General features: G+C 37.7%; 1 protein-coding gene across 6 annotated transcripts in view; it reads left to right on the top strand.

The window, feature by feature from the left end:
• The window catches only part of LOC128870431 (phosphatidylinositol 5-phosphate 4-kinase type-2 alpha), a 178,736-nt gene that overhangs the window by 71,757 nt on the left and 88,475 nt on the right, over positions 1-18,504 (top strand). The gene's annotated exons all lie outside the window — the stretch shown is intronic.

Here is an 18,504-nt window from a genome sequence, read left to right as displayed (position 1 = left end):
ATTATAAGTCGCATTCCCTTTGACACCGGGCTCGATAAAAACGATTGGAGAGCGTCCATCAGCGGTCACTGCGGCTCAAACCATTACTTGCAATGGGAAATTGCTTAGAGTGGCCATACGTAGGCTCAAATTCTCGTATGAGCGTTCGGTCAAGTAAACACGATCGTTTTGAGTGTTTATGAACTGCTCAATTGGGAAATTTTTTCATCAGAAAACACAATCTTAGGAAATTCGCCACGTTCGTGGAAGCGCAACAACTCCTTTGCTCTTTCTCACCGAACTTTTTTTGTTGGGGGGAAAGATCGTGTGCTTTTTGCAACTTGTAAGCCTTGACTTTGAGCTCATTTTTCAATATGTGTCGAATGCTGTCTTGCGATATTTTCAGTTCTTTGGCTATTTTTCTTCCACTTCGACAAGGATTCCGTTCAAGTCGAGCCTTCACTTTCCGAACCATTTCTGGCGTTGTTACGGTTTTTTTTTCGTCCACCTCCATAGCGTTTTGCAATGCTACCAGTATCATTGTAACGTTTTATAGTGCGATACACAAGCAATTCACTTTGAGGGGACTGAGCTAACGAACAATGGCTGGTTGTGATTTTCCAGCCAAATATAACGCAATCACACTATTACGTTTGAATTCCATCACAGAAAAAAAATTCAACAAAACTGACACGCAAATGCTTTTGATGGCTTATAAACAATGTATTGAACTATCATGAGAACAATTTTGACGTTGATGTCATGAGCTGTTTTACAGATACAAGCAGTGTGAAGTTGGTAACGCTTCATATCGTTCACCCTGTATATTACAATATTATAATCATTTAGTATTATATAGTTCCTCCATCTTGGTAGAATTCGCAACTACCGGAGATCACATGTGTTGGAAAATGCTCTGTTGTTTTGAGTTACAATGTACTAATGTAGTAATTGTTTTTTGTTGCATTTTAAAGTCTATATTTACCAGACCAGTAAAAATTATTGCTACATGTAACATGACACTTATACCAGTACCAGTCAAAATTACTGGTGCAAGTTTCTACGTAATGAGGTTACATTCTTTCTTGTTCTGAATTGGCGCGATAACCGCTTTCGCGACTTTGGCCGAGTTTAATAAAGCGCGCCAGTCGTTTCCTTCTCGTGCCAACCGGCGCCAGTTGGACACACCAAATAAAGCCAAGTTCTTCTCCACCAGGTTTCTCCAACGCAAAGGAGGCCTTCCTCTTCCTCTGCTACCACCAGCTGGTACCGCATCGAATACATTCAGAGCCAGAGCGTTTGTATCCATTCGGACGATATGACCCAGCCAACGTAGCCGCTGGATCTTTATTCGCTATGCGACTGTCTATTGTCGTATATGTCGTAAAGTTCATACAGCTCATCATTCCATCGCCTGCGATATTCGCCGTTGCCAACGTGCAAAGGTCCAAAAATCTTCCGCAGAATGTTTCTCTGAAACACTCCAAGTGACAATTGCATTTGGATAGCTCAAAATTGATAGTAGTGCAACGTTTCTTCTGGAAAAAATATTACATACTACGGAAAAACCACGATTCTGATGCAGGACATGTGGCGGTCCTTTGCTTAAACTTATTTTTTATAGTTATCACCACGCTCTGAAAATGGCAAAATGAATGAAACGAATGAAACCTTCTGCGTATTTGAAAAGTCGAATTCGCATACCTATGGAATGTACTTAAATTATTATTATTATTCCTATTATTAATTGATAATGATCATAAATTTATTTGTATATTATTATTATTATATATTCTTATATATATATAATTGGTGCGTACACCCTTTTTGGGTGTTTTGCCGAGCTCCTCCTTTTATTTGTGGTGTGCCGTCTTGATGTTGTTCCGCAAATGGAGGGACCTATAGTTTCAAGCCTATTCTAAACGGCAGATATTTTTTTTTATGAGGAGTTTTTACATAGCAGAAATACACTCTTAAGTTTGCCATTGCCTGCCGAAGGGCGACCGCTATTAGAACAAACTTTTTCTTAATTTTGGTGTTTCACCGAGATTCGAACCTACGTTCTCTTTTGATTCCGAATGATAGTCACGCAGCGGCCGCTATTTATGTATTACAATGGCTATTCAACTTGTTTTGTCACTTTTAAAGGTAAATAAAAGCTGGAAACCTTGTTAGGTCTTCTTATATTATATTTTTATGTTTGTAGTAAATTTTTCAATTATTTTTATTAATCTTTGTTGTTCTTGTTGATTTTTCACATTTAACTTATCCATGTATAATAAGTGATTTATTTTATGAATGATTTGTTTTTATTTTTTATATTAAATCCATATTCTATTTGCTCGAGTGTTTGAGAGTGTATTCAGACATATACAGAACCACAACACACGTAATGTATCTCCTTGAAGTATTCCGGTTTTTATTTTAATTGTATCTGGTGTTATACTTATGGATGGAGTTTGTAGAAATATTTTTGTTGTTCAGTTTTTCATATTTATTTTAAGGACTTGTACAATATATATTTCGGGTACATTTTATATATTTTTAGCACTTTAACAGCCAGTTATATGATATTTTGTCGAACGTTTTTCTGTAGTAAATATAACATGTATGTAGATTTCGTTGCTCTTTAATGGCCTGTTGTGTGACCGTTTGGTCAATTACCACTTGTTCTTTACAGCCTTGACTTTGTTTTCTATATCCTTTTTTTCATTTGTTAAAATGTTGTTGCCCATGAGTTGAGTGTATATTTTTTGTGACATTCATAATGTGATAATCTTGTAAAGAGTGAGTAAGCATGTGAAATATCTGTAATTTGCTGGATTATTGGCATGATCTTGTTGCTTTCCTTAGGTTTTCTATACTTAGTCTTGCCATAACTTTTGTTACCAGTTATTGTAGCACGCACATTTTCCATGGATATTGACCTCACTGCTCGAACCAAAGATTGTTTGAGACTCTCCAAATTTCTGTGAGGTCTTCTTCTGCGGCTATGGACCCAGGAATATTGTTTTTTAGCCACTGCTGGGTGGTTTTTGTCTTATGGGCTGGAGCGGAATCTTGCTAGAAGATCCAACGCTCTCTGCTTCACCACGCCTTTTAAGACATCCTCCGGGTACACTTTTCCTCGGTTTTAACCCCTTTTTCGCAGAAATGAAGAGATGTAACGCATTTACAAAGCACTTCCCACTAAACCATTACGGAGGCTGCATCGTGGCCACGCTGAACGCTTGGAATACAATTTTTTGCATCTTTAGAAGTTTTAGCATAGATCTTGTCGTTTTGATTACACAGGTCTGCAAAAAAATGGGTTCGGAATATTCTATAAAAGTGTAGTGTCATTTCCGAAGTAATTTTTCGCGTAGAATCCGAATCCGGGTTTTAAATTGCTGTATCACGTCAGGACTTTGAGATATCCTAACCTAAAAGTGCAAAAAACGCTGTTTTTGCCCATTTTTGAGGTTATGTAGCTACGAAGATTTTACTCTTCATAAAAAAGTAGACGTGGTATTTTAAATTATAAGTCTTCCTCTTTTAAATGCCGTTGAGTTTGCTCAAATATCTTAGTTTTTCACTGAGGTATCGCATTTTGTTGCATCGTTTAGTGTTTCTGTCTTTTGTTTTTCTGTCAGTCCATTGTCCGCGTTCTATATGTTGGATTTTACATTTATCTATTCCGAATTCCATTTTTATATTTGTAGTAAATTTTTCAATTTTTTTTATTAATCTTTGTTGTTCTTGTTGCTTTTTCACATTTAACTTATCCATGTATAATAAGTGATTTATTTTATGAATGATTTGTTTTTGATTTTTTATATTAAATCCATATTCTATTTTCTCGAGTGTTTGAGAGTGTATTCAGACATATACAGAACCACAACACACGTAATGTATCTCCTTGAAGTATTCCGGTTTTTATTTTAATTGTATCTGGTGTTATACTTATGGATGGAGTTTGTAGAAATATTTTTGTTGTTCAGTTTTTCATATTTATTTTAAGGACTTGTACAATATATATTTCGGGTACATTTTATATATTTTTAGCACTTTAACAGCCAGTTATATGATATTTTGTCGAACGTTTTTCTGTAGTAAATATAACATGTATGTAGATTTCGTTGCTCTTTAATGGCCTGTTGTGTGACCGTTTGGTCAACTACCACTTGTTCTTTACAGCCTTGACTTTGTTTTCTACATCCTTTTTTTCCATTTGTTAAAATGTTGTTGTCCATGAGTTGAGGGTATATTTTTTGTGACATTCATGATGTGATAATCTTGTAAAGAGTGAGTAAGCATGTGAAATATCTGTAATTTGCTGGATTATTGGTATGATCATTATTTGGTTATGAATGTTACTCCTTGAGTAAGAGAAGATGGTAAAGTGTTTTGGGGGTTTAGTGCATCGGTTTTTAGTTTTAGCAGTCTATTGTGTGTTTATGTTAGTGTTTTGTGCCAGTAGTTGTGCATGTGGTCTATTCCTGCACATTTCGAATAGTGTGTATTTTTGATAGTTGTTAAAAGTTCTGTTAGCGTTATTGTGATGTTTTCTTGTGTTGGTATAGTACTGTGTATGTCTTCTTCTTGTTTTATCTATATGAAATTTTTATTATGCCCTTCATATTTTGATTAATGGATTAATGTTTCTTTGATGGTTGTTTTCTGTTAGAGTTTTCAAGTTTTTTTGTTGTACTTAAATATCTTATTTTGTTTCTTCCTTTCATTTGATTCTGTATATTTACGGAACCTATATGCATAAACTTTTAACTTTTGTTTTAAAGTAATATATCTAGCGTGATTTTGAGAGATTCGTTCTCTTTAATAAATTGTTTGAGGATTTTGGTGACTTTCTCCGATGTATTTCCTCTATTGTGTAGTGTGATTATTGATATGTCTTTTCTTTTCTTATTAATTTTTGTATTTAATCGAATTTGCCATTTTGGAATTCGTTTGTTGGTTATTATGTGTTTATTGTTGGGTATTTTCTTGATTTAGTTCCATTACTGTTGTTGCAGCTGAGTATACCAATATTTGGCATTCTTCCAGGTTCTGTGTTCCTTCTAAGTATGATTGGTTGCTTGTTTTGTATCGATTTATGAAGGATATGTATGCCATTTCAGAATTGGAGGTCTTGTTGCTGGGTCCGTATTTTTACATTTTATTGTACTTGTAATTAATTTGTTTTCCCTTTCTTCTACTGTGTGGAGTGTGTTGGACCCGAGTGGTGTAATGTGTGGGATTGGTTGTTGTTGTGTCGTTATTATTGTCTGCTACTTCGATTGCTTCGTGTTGCTCTGTTGATGTGGCATGTGTTCTCGTTGGTTGTGTGTTTAGATCTGTTAAAGACTGAGTTTGTGTTGATGTTGGCTTGAAATGAGCTACTACTATTTGTTTACAATAATGGTCCTTTTCTGGTCTATTAGTCTCTTTGTGGTAATTATGTCTTCAAGTTGTGGGTATATTTGAAGAAATAAGTTCAAAATTTGTCTTTATACGAGTGTCCTATATTATTTGTATCCATTTTTGTTGCTTGATAATAGCATCGCATAACTGTCGTGCTCATTTCTATTGTCGATGCTAGCGGGGGCGGTGCTCCCAATCATATCTCTTTCGGTCCAATCCTTCCGGTTTAAATTGGTGTACAGTTTTCCAACTGGGTTCACAGTTTCCTTCATACATATGCACATTTTACTAGCTTGCATGTTTGGAGATTATACTTTGTTTACCTCGCGTCCGGACTAGGGACTATTTTTGGGATGCCCTTATTATAATAATTATTATTTTGTTCAAACATCCCATTCTTAGGGAGCCACTTACACAACTTGGCGGCAGCTTTGCAGTAAGTCAAATGTTTACACTGTTTTAATAAGTTATTATACTATCGTACTCTAAAATTAAAATAGAACTAATAAAAACAGGTGTAACAATAAATATGTGTTACTTATTTACTGAAGCAAATTTCTTATGATGTGGCAAGAAAGCAGCAGAGCCGCTTTTTGAAGGTCATATATAAGGTTTGAGGTTATTAAGGTTTTTCGCCAGATTTACGTGAACGAATCCGTGGGCCGATATTATCAGTGGCCATATAAAGACCTTTCTGAGTTTCCACTGTCGCTTGATGTCATTCCCCGAATCGGAGTATTTGCTGATTTTCTCTGTGTACGATTTATTAATATTTTTGTTCAATGGGACGCCAATGTCTATGACAAACGCAGTGTTGTCATTCTTAATAAAAATCTTAAATAATTCAGGTTTATTATTAGTTCTTGTAGTATTTTGTAAGAACGATGTTATTGTTTCATTAACCCCATATAACCGCAGCACAGCCATTAGCCAAGAGTGTGTCGGATAGAATCGTAATAAAGCTTGGGCTAGATGTTCCATGCTCCAGAAGATTATGAGTTTAGTTAATATTTGTATTATCAGAGGCTTCATTAGTTCTTCTCATTTTGTAAAAAAGTTCCATTTTTCACCTATTGGCAGGTCCGGTTTCCCACTATTTTTTCAGCCGTTCCTAACATAGAATCCGCCGCTGACCGAAAAGCTGCTCACTCTGAGACAGATGCTTTCGGATTTGAATCCCCATTTTGGTCCGCGGGTGGTATTTTTTTTCCACCTGCCCGGTATATCTACCGAGCCTTCCCCTATATGCCACCTGGGGACACGCCCGATGGGTGATGAGAAACCCCGCACGGGGTTTATTTACACTATACTAATTATTATTATTATTAGTAGTATTGTTATTATTATTCTTATAGTTATTTTATTTTGTCAGGTGAAAGGGTTCGAAATGCCTCACAGGTTCATGTTAGGCGAATTGCCAGCCCAAGATAAAACCCGTATATTATAGTCTTTCAAAAACCTTCCAACTCTTCTCTCTACATGGCGTGGTGCTGAATCAAGCATACACGTAAATTTCTTACCTCTTAAATATGTCAGTCACAATTGACTTTGTAAAACATGTTTACCACCTTGATCAAAAACATTAGATTATCCCACAAAAGTGATATTATCGAATTCAAGTACGCCCCATTATCTGCAACTCTCTAACGCGGCGTTTGATCCATCTCTCAAAACATTTCTGAAACTCTATTTTCGGTATAGCCATCATAATCATTTCAATTTTTCCATAACGCCCAAATAATAGTCCCTATTAACTGTCTGACGTTTTGGTGTACAATTCGTGCTATACAATACCGTTGTAACCCCTAAAATCGTAAGCATCGCTTTCTTTTTGGACTTAAAACGGCATGGTTTTTTTTTGGTCTTGGTGGGGCGGCGGTCTGTGATGTGTGGGCTGCAATGATGGCATTCGGGGCGGAAGTTTAAAAATGATATGATAACAGCATATTTTATAAGGCTCTCTCCCACGTGTTACATCTCTCTGACACGTGTTAAATATCTCTCCACTCGCTTCTATAACTCCCACAACTTTTTTCTTTCAAAACTAATAAGGCGATTTTTATTGATCTCCTTATCACTTAGCAGGCCCTGGTACGGCCAGACGACACTTCTATCAGAGCTGCCGTTAGTTGTACCAATCGTCTAATAGAAGCGTGACCGCCATAACTTCACCAATATATTCAAAATAACGCAATATATTCAATAAAATGAATAGTCACCATCATTAGCTGCAATAGTTTCTCATCTTCGAGTCATTCTTTGTGTTATTTTCTGTGCAAGTTGTAGAGGTAATCAGTCCCAAATTAACCCAACTTGCCTTGACAACTGCTTGGCCGTCCTTATATGTTTTTCTTTGAATTTATGCTTAACTATTGCCTTAACAGTTTAAATAGGGTTGGCATCAATCGATTGTGAAGGCTTATCCAACATTTCAATCCAATTTTGCTGTTTTCACTTTACCCACTTTCAGATTCGATGCTTCTTGTAAAATCTAATGTTGGCTAGTTCTTTCAACATCTTCGGAAAAAAGGCAATAATGCTTAATTTAATTTAGACGATGACGATCGGCGACTACACCACTCTGACGGAACCCAGTGAACTGCCACAACACGAACCTTAACTGGATGCTGAACAGTTTGTTCAAGTTGCCATTTTCGGCAAAAAATCAGAACCGACGTATGCAACTATTTGCCCAAAAGAAAAATTCATAAGTGAATATTGCGTTCATTCAATTCTGCGAGTCTCTTTTCAATGTTTGTGTGGATACATAAGTTGACTTTGTCACAGACAAATCAATGATTTTCCGATCTTGATTTGGATATGTATTATTTTTTGGACATCGTCAGGTGAAGTCGTCAACGTTTTTTCTTCGGTAGACCGTTGTACCCATTTTTTTATGAGCGCCTTCGACTTTTTTGCGCAGATGTACTTGACATTTTTGAATTTTCGGGGTGTGTACATGGAATATTGCTTCAAAACGCCTTTCACATGCGGAACTCATTTTGTAAAAACAGCGCACAACAAATTTTTTATAACGGTATTCTAAGTTTCAATTGTGCCGGTCACGTTTCTATTAGACAAAATTTAAGTACCTACTGTTTGAAAGTGGTTTGAATTACTTCTATATTTAAGTTGTATTTAAGTTATATCCTTATATCAGAATAAACTCTCTGCTCTAAATCTTTGCTAAGAAGTAGTTAAAAATAAACTTTCATTTGTTTGCAAAAGCATAGTTTTTTGTTTTTTTTTTTGCGATGAGGTTGGGTTAAAAATGCCTTCGCACCATATAGTAACCGTCGCTACTACGTGTGTGGTGATTCCACTAAAAATATCCCTCCTCTTCTCTTGGATTTTTCCCTCCACCCCGGGACTGCTTCCGCATTGCTTCGAGGTAGAGGGCCAAGACGGCGTCCTAAGAAGGATAGTTACTTACTCACTCTGCGCTCAGAGTCGCTTGTTTTGAGAAACCTATGCGCAATGCATTCCATTTTTCTTCGTCTATCATCATTTTCTCGATTATTTCTTCAGGTGTAAATGCACCAATAGCTCGTTGCAGACCTGTTCTCTCTATGTTCCACCTCTCGCATTTAAAGAAGGTGCGCTTCGCACCGGCATACTCAGTATCTCCATATATGCAGTTTGGTAGGCTCACTTTTCCCATTCGCCACAAATACTTGTGAAAGGATCCATGCCCGGACAAAAACTGTGTGAGGTAATAGTTAAGCTCACCGTGCTTTCTTTCTACCCACTTTTTTAGATCGGGTGTTAGTCTCGCTGTTCATCTACCGTACCGTTCAGGGTTACATCTTGCCTGCCAAAGTGTAAGCGTTTGAATTCTAATATCGGAGAAGCGTGGTACTGGCATTCCTGAATTATGGAATAACATCAAGACTCACACCACAAATATGAGGAGGAGGTCGGCTAAACACCCAAAAAGGGTGTACGCGCCAATATAACTGGCCAGTTCGTCGTGTCCATTAAAAGTTTTCGCTTGTTCTGCGTTGGATCTCCAAGGTTTGCCATGAGCTTACTTAACATGCCGCTTACTTAACATGCCGCTTACTTTGGCAGCTCTTGTGGCAGCATGAGTTGTGTGCGCCCAGTAAGTTAGCTTTGTGTCTAATTGCACTCATAGGTATTTGACCTTTTTTTTGTGGATAAAGTGGCATCGAGTACTTGTATATCTACTTCTAATGGAATATGTCTGTTGGTTAGAAGGATTAGCTCTGTTTTCTCTGTGGCCAGCTTTAATCTATGGTCTTTTAGCCATGTCCGAGCTCGGATCATTGCCTGATTTACCTTCCTTTTGGCTTCGTCAGTGTTTCGAGCGATTATTACAGATTCAGTGTTATCTGCGTATCCCACTGAATGCACACCCTCAGGCATCTCTATTCGAAGGATTTCATCGTAGCTTATATTCCAAATTTCAGGTCCGAGTACTGAACCTTGGGCCGCACCTGCTGCTATTTGTTTAGTCTTGCATCCTTCTCGCGTTTCGTATAAGATACCCCGCTATTGGTTAGATAGATACGATTAATCTTCAACAGATTATTCGGGGTCTTGAATTTTACCTTTAAAGCTTCAATTACATCGTCCCAACTTAAACTGTTGAAAGCATTTCTAATGTCCAGTGTGGCTAGTAATACTAAGCGTTTGGAGTATCGATTACCTGCCTGAGCTTGTTCTACGCTAGCTATAACATCTTGGATGGCTCTTAAGGTAGATCTGCCACTTCTAAAACCATACTGCCTGTCAGACAGGCCGCCACTGTTCTCCACGGCTTCGCTAAGCCTATGCTTTATCAGTTACTCAAAGAGTTTTCCTGCGCTATCCAGCATACATAGCGGTCTATAAGCAGACGCTAATATTGGGTCTCCCTTTCCCTTACTGATTAGTACTAGTTTTTGTTTTTTCCATATTTCTGGAAAAATTCCTTCTTTTGTTGTACCTCTTTAGCAGCAAAAAAGGGCGTTCGCCAATAGTTTCAATATTTCCGCAACTATGCCATCAGGTCCTGGAGCTTTAGTGCATTTCATTGCTTTTACAGCATCTATTAGTTCTTCTTCTGTGAATGGGACAGGTTCCGTTGCTTCATACTCGAGTTCTTTCCTTTCAGCACAATGTGTTGAGAAGAGTGTATCGACTATTTTGTTTACCACTTCAGTTTCCATATCAGCAACATCTTGGCTCCTAGCTTTTCCATAACGGTTTAGTAACCCAAACCCACGTGGGTTAATGTTTAGATCGTTTCTTAGCTCTACCCATATGTATTTTTTGCTTTGGCTTGTAGCTTTCCTCAATTCTTTCCTGCTCTTTTTGTAGTCTTCGGATTTCGTTATCGCAGGACCCAATCTTCTGACTGTAGTATACTTTCTACGCTTATGCACATATCTCTAAGTTCTCGATCTCGTGTGTCCACCAGGATACAGCATTTCTTTTTGTGTTCTTATCTATTTTAGGCATAGATGCGTTGCAACCTATTGTAATGTGTCGCATTGTAGTTTTGACTAGAGGTTTGCTTTACTATTCGTACAGACCGTCGTTTTATTTTCGTCAATAGTTGCAAGGAGCGCCGCTGGGTTTAACTTGTTTATGTTTCATTTGCGTGTACTTTTATTATTTTCACGCACTCGTTGGCTTTCCATTTCAATTCAAAATGTGATGTATTGATGGTCACTTCCATTGTAATTTTCCAGGGCCCGGCGGGCCAATTAGATGTCCTAAATTCAGTAGTTTTCGCGAAGCGTTGTAGGATGAGAAAAAAAACAATTAGCCAAATGAAGTTTTGGGGATAGTTTAATATATATTTGAACTAAAAAAAATAATTTGTACAATCTCCAACAATATATTGTTAGCCGAGTTATCAATAGATTCCCAGAGCGCCTTGCCACTGAAGTATCCAACTTCTGTACAAGATACAACTTGCAATTTTCATCTGAAAACAAAAAAAAAAAAGATTATTAATTTTGATGTAATTATCTTCGATGTGAACTAAGAAAATTGGGAGAAACACGTAAAATTCGAATTTTTGGGGAAGGTAGAAAAAAAAGTGGTTGTTCAAGGAAAAAAAAAACTCTTCAACTGGGTAAAAAAGTCGCTTAAAAAAAGTTTTTGGATGTTTTTTTAGTTCACATAGAAGAGAAAACAATACTGAAGATAACGAATTTTGAATGAAATGGATAGCTCGTTTAGTTTTTTTGCAATCGTGTACATAAATTAGGTAAAATCGTGAAAATGAAAAGCCGAGAAAACGCGCTTCAAAGACGTACACAGAAACAATACACTACAACAATAAGCGCACGGTTGCTCGACGCCGCACTACGCTCGGCTCTGTAGCTCTGCAAATACTTGGAATTTAACTCTGAAAATTTGTGTCTCATGTTCTTGAATATCTAAGCTATTGATTTCAGGAAAAAAAAAAAATCGATTTTTTTGACCTTTTAATTGGCCCGCCGGCCTTAAGTAAAGGTGACTATGCTTTCCGATGCAAAAGCATAGTGGAACCCCATCACCCCGGTTTCGATTATGGCCGTTCCACCTGCTATTCTGTTATATAAACTGTAGTGGCTTTCATTCTTATTTCAAAACTAACATCCTGTTCAAAACTTTTTGAAAAACTAGTTAAAGATAAATTTTCGTTTGTTTGCAAAAGCAAACCTATCAACATAGTTCCGTTTCTGGCCGCTCCATAGCTACCAATTTAGTGGTTCCTCCCGACCATTGTGTCTTGGCGCTTGTTTACTTATGTTATTAGCGGTTCTTTCAAATATTCCATATATCCTTACGCCGATGATATTAAATTGTTTCGGTTAATAACGTCCGATTTCCTCTATATGTAGCTTGATTTGTATAATCTAATCAGTTAAAGTTTGAGAAAGTTTCCATATGACCATTTCCAAATAACCAAGTATATTTGTTTGGAATATTTTGCATTAAACTATCTTAAACTTAAACTCTAACTATCTTCATGCAACGGCATGCCCAATCGGCCTTTTGTGGAATTGTTCCATCTTTGCCAAACTTGCATGCTGCTTTCTCTTGCCACATAACGTTCGATTTTGCTCTCGAAAAGCTTTGCTGCCTCTTCTGCCAATATGAAGCCTTGAGCCCAGTACGGAGGAAGAGAAATGCCGCGTGTGTAAATACGATTTTTTCTGTCTTCTGGGGCTTTATATTCCAGCAAACGGTCTTGAAAATAGTTTCGTATGAGTTTTCTTAGATAGAACGATATTCTTATACGGTCCAGTGTGTCTAGAGTCTTTACCCAATTGGCCGTGTTGAAAGCGTCGTTGATATCCAGGGTAACAATTTAGCAGTATTCCTTGCATCTTTCGAGCAACGAGCACCGCTTATTGCGTCCAGCACCAGCTAAGTACCTGTGCTCACGGCGTGTATAGTGGATCTTTCTTTCCTAAAGCCGAACTGATTATTGGACCTTTAGCATGCCCCTCTATCTCGAGGCGGTTGCATGTAACTCGCTTTAAAACTTTCCCCGCTGAGCCGAGCAGGCAAATTGACCTGGGAGGTTCCGAGGGAGGTCTACCGGGTTTTGGCAGCAAAACAGCGTTTGTCTCCTTCAAATTGATGAGAAAGTTCGCTTAGATAGGTATTTGCTAAACAGATTCATAAACGATGATGTCCAATTATTAATAGCCAGCGTCAACATTTAGCTCCACTACTGTCTGCATTAAAATATCTTGTGCGGCTTCGCCGTGGTTGACGTTATGTTGAAAGAACTTCATAGCGATTTAATTTTTTCAAAACCGCAAAAGCCCGGTACACTGGCACTTGATGCCGCCAGTGTGATGTTCTGTATGGCCTGTACCTCCTTTTGTATACAGTAAGAATATTGGAGCTGTGTACATGATTTCGCTATATATGACCTTCCTCTTCACATTTAAAGCACCTGCTCATGTAATCATTTTCACTGGCATTTTCTCGATATATGCCTAAAATCGAGGCAAAAAAAGCATCGTCGCGGTTTTTTTTCGAAATTTGGCCATCACTTAGTAATTTGTTGGCTATTTCTGAAGATAAGGAAATAGTGGTTATCTGCATACCACTGACTGCTTTCCCTAATGTTCGGATGTTTGAGAGGTTAACCTTGAAGTCACGAAGTTGGGGTTTCAAAGCTAAGCAGGTCTCTTACATTGTAGTTATCTCATCATTATCATGAATATTTAGAAGACACTCCTACGTAAAAGATTTGACCTCCGCTTTTCCTGTAAGAAGTTGCGCGACTGCAGTTTTCAGCTTTTCTGTATTCGTATCTGAGGGTTTGGTAAGTTTGAAATGGAGGTAATCGCTCGCTGTCTTACCAGTTTTGCGAACCATGGTTCTCATTCCTTTAGGGGAATTTTCGCTTTTGACCGCCTTCTTAATTTCCCCGCTTTTCACTATGATAACCGAGTTGACTTAACTTTTTGGCGCTTCTGTTTCGTGATTCTTGTCCACTTTCTACTTTCGCTGTTTTTTCTTTGTGTTAGCTACTTTGCATAAACCAGTAGTATTGTAAGTGTAAATTATGTGGGTCTCTATCTGCTTTATAGGAAGGGTTTCTGGAACCGGAAGAATCCCAGTTGCTTGCTGCTGTGTACGCTTTGATGGTTGCAGCTTTGCTATCTGACTCAGGGATGGGGTTGTCTAGGACTGTTTCGTTTCCCCTTGATCAAAATTTTGTGGCTCAATTCTTCCGCTGCATTGTCATATGAAATTGCGATTGCTTTCGCCAGTTCTCTAAAGCTTTGGTTAACGGAGCGTTTTCCACTACCAATGACTTCAGTCAAGTCCTTAATGAGCTTGGGAAGAGTAATGGAGGCATTCTCTTCACCTTTCTTGGTCTCCGTGCGCTGCGTTAGTGCCGAAATGGTTGAAAATTCCTTAATAGCAGGTGTTGTCGGTCGGATCGGAGACCTCGATAATTTCGACCTTTTCGCGAATGGATTCAAAAGGTCACTTCCAATTTCATCATTGGTGACGTTTTAGGGCGTACGCTCCATTACAGAATCACATGAAACATCCGCCACCTCGTTTCCGCCAAATGTCGCTACACTTCGCTTTTAGCCGAGACTGATTCTTGTAGTTTACACACCTATCTTCCATCGATAACACACCAAAAGGAGTGTATTCGACTGTGGCTTACTTTTAATATTAGTTTTCTTAATTTTTTTTGTGCTATGAGCGTAGAATTGGTCGACCTGTGGCTTCGCGTTTTGGTTTATGTGGTAGGTGGGACCACAGTAGTAGACCGTGTATCTTTCAGCTTCTCTTTTATCGGTACGCATTTTTTCCGGCGGAAAAACACCTTTGACTTTTGTAGGTGTTGTTGACTTTGAATATTTGTTTCTTGAGTGTCTGCTTTAACCACACACTGTACAAAGTGCGGTCTTGTAATAATTTCCGTGATTCTATATGCTAGTACAGGGAAACCACCTAATGGGAGCTTGTGTTCAGCACCAGATTCGACCCCAGTCAGGACCTGTCTGAACAGATCTTGTACCACCAATTCGTACTTGAAGAGCTACCAGAGTTTTAACAAGACGGAGGCGGTTGTAGTATTAGCCTATTAACCATTTCGGTGAGGTGTCGCCCTCGCGTACTGATGTGATATAATTGTACTTTCACCAACCCTATTTAATTAGAATCATATTCCAATATGCCATAATCAGGATCTTACCGTTGTCGGTTACTTCTTCTCATTCACGGGATATGATGTGAGACGCTTCTGTGATTGATGCTCATTGAATGCTCTCGTTGCGCTGTTGCCTCCCTCTCGTGAGTAGGCATCCTTCGTGGGGTATTCCAGTGTGGGTTTGGGCTGTTTATTTCGAGGGCGGCGACTACTCGGATGTTTATGAGGCCTTTTAAGCCGAACACTCCTTTCTTATCGAATTTTAGTCGTCTCTTACAATAGGCAATCCTTAAACTTTCTACAAACCTTTTGGCGATCTAGGAAACTGAAAAAAAAAAAATGTAAAAACTGACTACTTTGTATGAGAACACTTTAATTTTAGCTATTTCCATTAATTATGTTAAAATGATATTCTCAAATTGCTTATTGAGAATGGATTGAACATCATCATCATCCACAATACATCATATCGTTCTTTGCAAGTGTTTCGATAACTTTAAGTTTTCTTATTCCAATATTAATATTTGGTTTCTTGCGCTTTCTTGCAAAATTTCAGAGAGGTAACTCTTGCTGATCTGTCTACTATTTGGATTTTCTATAAGACTATTCATACTTTCCGTTAACTTATTAATTTGCTCTTGTGTGAGCGTTACTATTCGGAGCGAGTGAAGTTACTAATTTTTCCCATAACAGTCGGAATTACATTATGGTAAACCTTGGCGTAATAGTCGTACAACAAGAAGTAAATTGAAGGTAATCGTGGTGGTTACTTTTTTTATTTCATATGCTCCTTAAGAACCACTCTCCCCATAATGAGGACCGTGGTTTCTAAATCAGCTTCGACAGTTTATTTTACACGTAGAGATGTTAATTTTAACCAAGCCTTCTATTAGTTTTTAACAAAACTGTTTCACAAAAACTGGAAAGTCCTGTTTTGTCTAGCTTGTGGTTAAATAATCACAATGCTCCTTCTGTGCCTTTTTGATTTTATTCGTTATTTCATTCTTACGAAGCCGGAAAAATAATATCAAAAATAAATAAATAAGCAGGCTATCGCTTAATTGTTGAGTAAATTGATTTATTATACTCGATGGTGGCCAACAGAATGAGCTCAACAGTGTCATCGATTTTTCGGTACCTAGCGGTATTTTAAGGCACCTAGCGATTTCCAGCAAGGTGCTGGGTACTCTCTACCTGACTGTTCGATTTGTTATGTAATAGAGGAGCATTAGCCATTTGGATATTAAAATTATTTGTCAAAATGGGTTTTATTGTTTCAGAGTTCAGAGACTTGTCATTATCGTAATGAAACGTTTTCATCAGTGGGAAAAAGTTCATGAACTGATTAATTTCACATCAACGATGATTCTTGATTCTATTTGTTGAACTACCACAAACTTGGGAAACTTGTCAATACAAGTAAGAAATTATTTCTTATCAGTAGAGAAAATGTCTCTACCAAGATACTCTCCCACAGAGAATTGAATTGGGTAATTCGCGATAATGAGTAATTCGTAGTAAATCGCATTTAGAACACCGTCTTTTACCCCGTTTATGGCCATATTCAATAGCGCCTCCTTGTTTGAAATAAGATGATGTGTCTCGTTTTTTCTTCAAACATGACAAAAATGCGTTTCGACCCAATTTCTGTCTCTTAAATAATTATGGCGTATGTCATTGAAGGCTCACTGTGAGTAGTGGCTAAATCTGACTTCACCTCATTCTCCAAAGCACGGATATTTTCTAGAGATAGCTATTTCGACATAGTTTGTCTCATGTTGAATTTTTGTAAGGAGACCGGTATGATCTGATGATACCGCTTTTTAGCAGATCTCGAATTTCCTTGTTTCTTGTTAAATATTTTTGTTATACAGTTTTGATTAACCTTTGGACTGCGCTCTGATAGTAGCGACAATATTGGTGTTGTACGAAAACATTTCGTGTGAATCTGCAAGTAGAAATCTTTTACCTATCATATTTTCCGAAATTTTGCCTTCACTGTTTTGATAATTTTGTTTCACTTGTGGGAAATTAACATCTACATACTTTGAAACCGGAATAGATTCCAGACATTCATTATATACATATACATATATTGTATATAATATACCTATATATAATTGGCGCGTACACCCTTCTTGGGTGTTTGGCCGAGCTCCTCCTCCTATTTGTGGTGTGCGTCTTGATGTTGTTCCACAAATGGAGGGACCTACAGTTTCAAACCGACACCAAACGGCAAATATTTTCTTTATGAGGAGCTTTTTCATGGCAGAAATTCACTCGGAAATTTGCCATTTCCTGCCGAGGGGCGACCGCTATTAGAAAAAAACTTTTTCATAATTTTGGTATTTCACCGAGATTCGAACCTACGTTCTCTCTGAATTTCGAATGGTAGTCGCGCACCAACCCATTCGGCTACGGCGGCCGCACCTTCATTATAGTTTGGTAATTTGTGTTTTCGATTTATCCTTGTATTGATCTCCGTAAGCGAGTTGAGCCCAATTATCCCGCCAAACATTCTAAGATTGGGCAAGAAGAAAAATGAGCTCTCTTTTGCAAAAATCCTGATGACACATCTGTTATGGAAACTATGGATAGATTTAACAAGAAAGGGGAGATTTATTGGCCTTTTACTGGTTTCAAGCACCTGTATCATTCAAAAGTTTTCGGGGCGTCACTGCTAGAGTCCGCTTTACGTACGGTAGCAGTACGTAGCTAAACCATTTTCGAAGTCGTCTTTCTCATTATGTTCGTAAATGTCTGGAGTTGATTCCTCGGTTAAATCTCTGTACTCTTCACATTGCTGATCTTTATACTAATCTTCGTATTCAAGGTGGTTTACCCTTTGAAGTTTCGGGCCTCTACGTCTTTCGAATTCGTTTTGCCTCATAACTGTCTTTTTCGTCAGTAATGTCATACGCTCTACATCGTCGTAGTATTGCATGGGTGTCATACTTCCCAGTCGCAGGGTAGTCCACTCTGGTTCAACCTTAATTATTCACACAATCACACATTTTGCATTCGATAAACTGTATCTTCAGAAAAAATTAATAAATTAAAAATGTGATTCTAGGAAAAATGCATACATTTATTTTTTATTTAAAATTAACATAAGCTTAACAAAACTGTACTCTATGAATGAAAAATTAGCAAAAATCAAGAATTCTTATATTCTTAATCTTCTTCATATTTTTAAGGGACAAAATTATTCAGACAATTCAATTTCACAAATAAAATATTAAGTTCAATGAAATTTTATTTTTTAGTAGTCATTCCTTTTTGTCTGTTGACTTCATTAAATCTATTTGGCAAAGAGTTAACTAATTTCTTGGTCACATTTGGACTCCTGATTTTCGATTCCTGAGTACCTCCTTTAGTTGGGTTTTGCTAGTTATGTTAATTTTAGCCAGTTCATTCCACAATGATGAGATTCAAGTCTGGAGGCTGTAGTGGTGTTGGAAGAATGTGGGGAACATGATGTATGATCCTACCTA

The sequence above is a fragment of the Anastrepha ludens genome, chromosome X (assembly GCF_028408465.1).
Source record: "Anastrepha ludens isolate Willacy chromosome X, idAnaLude1.1, whole genome shotgun sequence".
Taxonomy (NCBI): domain Eukaryota; kingdom Metazoa; phylum Arthropoda; class Insecta; order Diptera; family Tephritidae; genus Anastrepha; species Anastrepha ludens.
Note: the sequence above shows the minus strand (reverse complement) of the source record. Positions and strands in the feature narration are given on the sequence as shown.